The sequence below is a fragment of the Hemiscyllium ocellatum genome, unplaced genomic scaffold, assembly GCF_020745735.1.
Source record: "Hemiscyllium ocellatum isolate sHemOce1 unplaced genomic scaffold, sHemOce1.pat.X.cur. scaffold_96_pat_ctg1, whole genome shotgun sequence".
NCBI classification, from domain to species: domain Eukaryota; kingdom Metazoa; phylum Chordata; class Chondrichthyes; order Orectolobiformes; family Hemiscylliidae; genus Hemiscyllium; species Hemiscyllium ocellatum.
This window is the reverse complement of record NW_026869333.1, coordinates 930,366-937,035: the sequence shown is the minus strand read 5'-3', so window position 1 is coordinate 937,035 and position 6,670 is coordinate 930,366. Positions and strand designations below refer to the sequence as shown.

The following is a 6,670-nucleotide window of genomic DNA, read 5'->3' as shown; positions in this document are numbered from 1 at the left end:
CGCTATCTGATTTCAAGTTCCAGTTCCCGTGCTGTAAGGGACAGCAGATATTTACGAGGATGTTGTCAACTTTGGATAAAATGGAGCTTCTTGGAATGATTGGTCAGGCTTGGATTATTCTCCTTGAAACAAAGCCGTGGGATCTTGACAGGGTAGATATAGGCAGGTGGTTTGGCCTATGCTCTGATGAGAGCACCACAGGACATAATCTCAGAATGAGATATCGCCCATTTAATTCAGAAATTAAGAGTAATTCCCATGCTCAAAGAATCTGTGGGGTTTTTTTTGGCAACCGAAGTAGAGGCGAAGTTGTTGGGTATTTTCAAACTGTGTCAGGTATTTAATTAGAAAGATGATGAAGTTTGTCGAGGTAAGTGAGCAGAATGGAGTTGAAGATTATCAGATCAACCATGAGTTCGTTGTATGGTGGGGCAGACTCGATGGGCTGAATGGCATGCATTCATTTTGTTTAACATTTGATCTAACGCTAAATTTTATTCATAAATTGAGAATTGTGAGTGGATGGGATGAAGTGATAGAAAAGGTTTATCAAACAGATTATGAACGAAGCTCATAAGCTCATGAAGAAGAAATGTGCTGTGACCTGGGGGCATCAAATGACACTCTGCACAGCACAGGTAGCTGTTTACAGAAGCTGTGATTGCTGAAGAAAATTGGCTGACCTTGTACAGTTAGCAAGTCAGTCATCACGCTGCATGTGGAAGAAAGAAAGGTTAGTTTCATTGGAGCGGTTTGCTGCGGTTCCAATTCCGAGTGACTGTTTGAAATACTGATCAAATCATTGTGTGAACTGTTAGGTTAAAATAATCATGAGCAATTCCATTGGATAAACTTGTGCTCCCGATCACTTGTTAGTTATTTCTCTTTCTGTCGATGTAAACTAATAGAAAGACAAGATGGAAAGAGGTGCATAAAGAAAAAAATGTGTTCCCTCTAATTACACCAACTTAATTTACAACCGAAAAGAACATCTTCTCTCATTTTTTATTTCAACTTTTATGTGGAATTGATTATTCGTGAGTCTCCCGTGCAGTGAAGCGCAAGAACACAATTCTCGATCCAGTGTATACAAGCGGTGTGAGATGCAATGTAAAAATGCAGCAGTGGTTTGTGGAATTAGCAACCAAAATGTGACTCAAACCCATGAATGCGGAGCACGGTGGTATAATAATCCATCACTGTAATCTCTCGGTCTCCTCAGCACGTTTTGGAAATGGGTAACATGTGACCTCATCAAGGTAACATGTGGTGAAAGTCGTGGTTGAGAAATGTCTTGAGCTAAATTGAATCCAAACCATTGTGTTTCTGCTTTCACCAGAATTACAATAACAGCAAAATCCAAGAAGTAGCCATGCTCAGAATGAAACAGTGAACAATAATTCCCCGTCATATTCACATCCACATTTTGCCTTCACTCATAATTTCTTCAGTGACGTTCTCTCTCACATGAAGAAGTAGCTATGGCGAGTGATATAAATGTGATGTTGTGGTTCAATAGCCGTTCTCATATGGCTTAACTGAATTACGTTAAACCACAAGAAAAGCTTTTTTGTTCGCTTCATTTTATTAAGTGAACTGAAAGTCACACAGTTCATTGTAATAATCGGAAGTGCATTAGATTTATCTCATTGGAACGATTAATGATATATGCAAATTTGTTCCGAATTTATTTCAGCTGAAAGAAAATACTGCCATTTATGCTGATCAACTCCAACAGTTTGTTAAAATGCTGTTTCGATCCCCGCTATATTGATGTTCAAAACACAACTGCGGTGTGGGAATGTGCTGAATATTTAAAGTGTCTGTCCTGTCATGGTCATGTTCTCCTCCCGCGCAGAAAATCGCAAGCAGCTCGAATGTTGCTTTGTTTTCCAGGCAAGTTGAGTTTTTACTGGAACGGAATGGAGACTTTTATTTCATCGCTGTTGTGAAACAAAGTCCTGCGGTGACTCGATTCCTCGTTGTTTGGTTTTCTGGCCAATGGGAAAATCTTTCCAATGCATATGTTATTGAATTTCTCCCATTTCCTCATTTCCTCATCCGATTACCATTGCAATTTTCTGAGCGCAATAGCCTCCTCCGCTCCCTCTGGTAGCTCATTCCATGCACCCATAACCTTGTGAGTGGGAAATGTGCCTCGGGGTCCTTTGTCAATTTCACACCACTCACCTTAAACCTATGCTTTCGAGTTTCCAACTCACCCTAGCTTGGGTAAAACACGTTAATGCTCAGTTCACAACACTTCCATAAAATCATGTCGCAGCCGTTATGCTGCCGGGAAGGTTGTCCCAGCCTATTCCACTTCACTCTACAGTCCAAACATTGACGACATCCTTGTCTATATTTTGTCACCAATTTCACATCCCTCTTTTTTTTTTAACTTTTTCAAGATGTCAATTACCCTGGATAACAACGAGCTATTGGAAAAAGAAAGGTGAAACGTAGAATGGCTTCAACTTTCAGTGCTGGAAGGCACAGAGCCGCAGCACAGCCGGCTGAGGCTTGTTTCTGTAGTGTAGTGGTCATCACGTTCGCCTCACACGCGAAAGGTCCGCAGTTCGAAACTGGGCAAAAACTGCTTTGTTCTTCAATTGCAGCCTTTTACACGGACAAGAACGGAGCTTTCTTGCTTGCTCTCCCATCTGCAAACCAGCCTTCGAAAATGCTCGAACAAATCTGCTCTCTTTGTGAAATGTGATGCAATTCCATTTAATTAGTGAGCAAAGCATTGTAAAGGTTTTTCAGGGTGTTTCAGGGGCATTAACTGTGGAAACGTGCTGAGTATTGTCGAGACTCTCTGCTATGATGATGTTGCTCGCCTCCCCAGCAGAAAGCAAGCAGCTCAGCTATTAGTTTACGTTCCAGGCAAGTTGAGTTTTTACTGGAACCGAATGGAGACTGTTATGTCATCGCTGTTGTGAAACAAAGTCCTGCGGTGAGTCGATTCATCATTATTTGTCTTTCTGGCGAATGGGAAAATCTTTCCAATGCATATGTTATTGAATTTCTCCCATTTCCTACACTTCCGTCCTGGAGACACCGGAAGGGAAAGGTAATCTAATCGAGACTGTGATTGGTGAAATTCACTTTTTTATGGCACATACTTATTATATTCTTTCTTTCTCTCTTTTCAGCATTGTCTGGGAAGTGGTGGTGCACTAAGGCTGCAGTATGTTTGAAAGAGTAGTTTGGAATTGCCCTGTTGTTAGTTGTGAGATTACTTTATGCCTCATGCCCTCGGACTATCTCACATTTAGCGTTCATGCTTCGCTGTGTCTGAACAAGCATTAGGTATGCCTGTTTTGTTTGTGTTCCGTGTTAAATGCTTTCTGTTTGCGATTCGCTCAATACATTACGAGTTAACACGGGTTCTGAGGTAACTTGCAGCAGCAAAAATCCTCAACTGAGGATCTGGGAAAGTATCACGAAGCATGGTCAGTCGGAGCAAAAGTAAGGAAGTCGTTCGTTTCTGCAGTGTTTCACAATACTACCTTTCCCGTGAGCAGTCGAACAGACTAAATGATTGTGCCACAGACTGCGACAGCAAGCTCCGCTGAAAAGTAATCCTTTAAAACCGGTGTAAGCAACACAAGGTTATTGGGGTACACCGCGTGGAAACAGATACTTTGGTGTATCTCATCCACGCTCACCACATCACCAAAATGAAACAAGTCCCGTTCCACAGCATTTGGCCTCAATCCCTCTAAACCCATACTATCCAGAAACTCATCCGATTACCATTGCAATTTTCTGAGTGCAATAGCCTCCTCCACTCCCTCTGGTAGCTCATTCCATACACGCATAACCTTGTGTGTGGGAAATGTGCCTCGGGGTCCTTTGTCAATTTCAGACCACTCACCTTAAACCTATGCTCTCGAGTTTCCAACTCACCCTAGCTTGGGTAAAACACGTAATTACTCAGTTTACAACCCTTCCATAAAATCATGTCGCAGCCGTTATGCTGCCAGGAAAGTTTCCCCAGCCTATTCCACCTCACTCTACAGTCCGAACATTGACGACATCCTTGTCTATATTTTGTCACTAATTTCACGTCTTTTTTTAAACTTTTTCAAGATGTCAATTACCCTGGATAACAACGAGCTATTGGAAAAAGAAAGGTGAAACGTAGAATGGCTTCAACTTTGAGTGCTGGATGCCACAGAGCCGCAGCCCGCCCGGCCGAGGCTTGTTTCTGTAGTGTAATGGTCATCACGTTCGCCTCACTCGCGAAAGGCCCCCAGTTCGAAACTGGACAGAAACTGCTTTGTTCTTCATTTGTAGCCTTTTACACGAACAAGAACGGAGCTTTCTTGCTTGCTTTCCCATCTGCAAACCTGCCTTCGAAAATGCTCGAACAAATCTGCTCTCTTTGTGATTCAATTCCATGAAATTAGTTTGCAAAGCATTGTAATGTTTTTATCCAAGCTGGGTCTGATCATATGACATTCTGCTTCAGAGTGTAGTTACCGCGTTCTGAATCCTCCAGCAAAAGCAGTACCGCGTTTGCATTCCTTGTGCAGGCGGGCCGGTTCAAAGACAGGGAAGAAGCAGACGTGCTGGTGTCACAGTACACCACGGATTCCTGAACTAGTCTGTCTGTCAAATGTATCCCAAAGTCGTATCTGAAAGACCTCATTTGGAAGCTGCCTGTCGTTATTCAACGTGCGAGAATTGGCAGCAGAGGTGCTGAATCATGTTTTGGATCAGTTCGCACGTTAGTGACTCATTCTATCAGCAACAGCAATGAAAGAAATTGCACTCTCAGGGCAACCTCTGGACTTGTGATTTCATAGCGTCGCTAGTATTAAGGTGAGCCCGAGATCTAAGCCATGTTGGAACTGAAACGGAGGAATTGACAGAGAGGCTACAGAATGACATCGCAACCTTTTGGTTTTCTTTAAATCACTGACGAGCAGGAAAATGTAAACGGCCAGGGCGAGTGGGAAAGTGAGGCAGTTGCAGCTCTGGTGAAACTCTTTCTTTGTGAGTCACTCAGCAACAAGAGACGTGAAGGTGACTCAGGCGTGAGAGCTCTTCACATCGAGAACAAAAAGCACTCAAGGGCAGTTAGCACCTCTCCCGGAGTGAGGGTGGGATAAGATACTTACCTTGTGACTTCAGTTACTATGTTCACAAACTGCCTTTTAAATTGAGGTGAACAGAAGCTGCATTTCTAATAAGCAACATGGAATTTAGCAAGATTTATTGAGTCGCTTCTCGTTTCCAAGTCAGTCGGTATCCATGTGGCTCATGTCCAGATGTGAACATCTCTGCAGCAAATTGCACGGTTAATGTAAAAGGCAAGGAAAGTGGCATCTCGAACTGGCCCCGTGGTCAGAGCATCCTCACAATGTGATCTGTCGTTCTCGGATTGTAATGCTACCTCCGGTTTTATGGTGGAGAACATTCTTTGGGCCTCGTATTCTGCAAAACAGGCAGTGACTGAAACTATGCTGCAAGGTATGATGTGGAACACGGCCTGCTCAGCTTTGTGCATTTTCCCTGTAGTCCGGTGTGTTTCGTGTTCCGTGTAAACGTGAAAATTGTCCTCTTTCGAGCAATGGGTGAAATCATTCAGCAAAGCAAGAATCGAAATTGAAGTAATGTCAAGCAGCTCATGGTGGTTTGACCAAATCATAACCGAACATATATTCTCACGCAGTCACAGATACATTTGTCTCTGAAAAGAGTCTGAGAAGATAGACTCAGCTTACTATCGATTTTTGTCCGGATTGATGGGATTTCGTTATCTGCTGCGAAATTGACATTGTAGCCGGGCACATCCCAGCAGCTGTGCGAGTCGGAGACGGACCATGGAGGATCCTCAACTGAGGATCTGGGAAAACTTCACGAAGTATGGTCAGTCGGAGCAAAAGTAAGGAAGTCGTTTGTTTCTGCAGTGTTTTCAAGTTGTGAATTACCCTGGATAACAACGAGCTGTTGGAAAAAGAAAGGTGAAACGGAGAATGTCTACACCTTCCAGTGCTGGGGGCCAAAGAGCCGCAGCGCGGCTGGCTGAGGCTTGTTTCTGTAGTGCAGTGGTCATCACGTTCGCCTCACGCGCGCAAAAGTCCCCAGTTCGAAACTAGGCAGAGACTGCTTTGTTCTTCAATTGCAACCTTTTACAAGCCGAGCGGTCTAAGGTACTGGATCCAGGTTCCAGTCCTGAAAGGGGCGTGGGTTCGAATCCCACCACTGCTGTTTCAGCTGATCGACTCCATCGCCGCAGCACTGTTAAAATGCTACTTCGATCCCCGTTGCATGGATGCCCCCGGGAATTTAACTGTGGTGTGGAAACGTACTGACTATTGCAACGTTTCTCTGCTGTCGTGATGGTAATCGCTTCGACTCTCGCCTAACATTGCAGGCAAGTTGAGTTTTTACTGGAACCGAATGGAGACTGTTATTTCATCGCAGTTGTGAAACAGTGTCCTGCGGTGAGTCAATTCATCATTATTTGGTTTTCTGGCGAATGGGAAAATCGTTCCAATGAATATGTTATTGAATTTCTTCCATTTCCATCGTTTCCGTCCTGGAGACATCAGAAGGGAAAGGTAATCTCATCAAGACTGTGATTGTTGAAATTCACTTTTTTATGGCCCATACTTATGATATTCGTTCTTTCTCTCTTTTCAGCATTGTCTGGGAA

General features: G+C 43.5%; 2 non-coding genes across 2 annotated transcripts; both read left to right on the top strand.

Annotated features, from left to right (window-relative positions):
• Nucleotides 1-2,525: 2,525 nt before the first annotated feature.
• trnav-cac (transfer RNA valine (anticodon CAC)) lies at nt 2,526-2,598 on the top strand. Its single transcript has one exon. It is a non-coding gene; the product is annotated as a tRNA-Val (tRNA).
• A 1,611-nt stretch (nt 2,599-4,209) lies between these two features.
• Nucleotides 4,210-4,282, top strand: trnav-cac (transfer RNA valine (anticodon CAC)). Its single transcript has one exon. It is a non-coding gene; the product is annotated as a tRNA-Val (tRNA).
• Nucleotides 4,283-6,670: the final 2,388 nt, after the last annotated feature.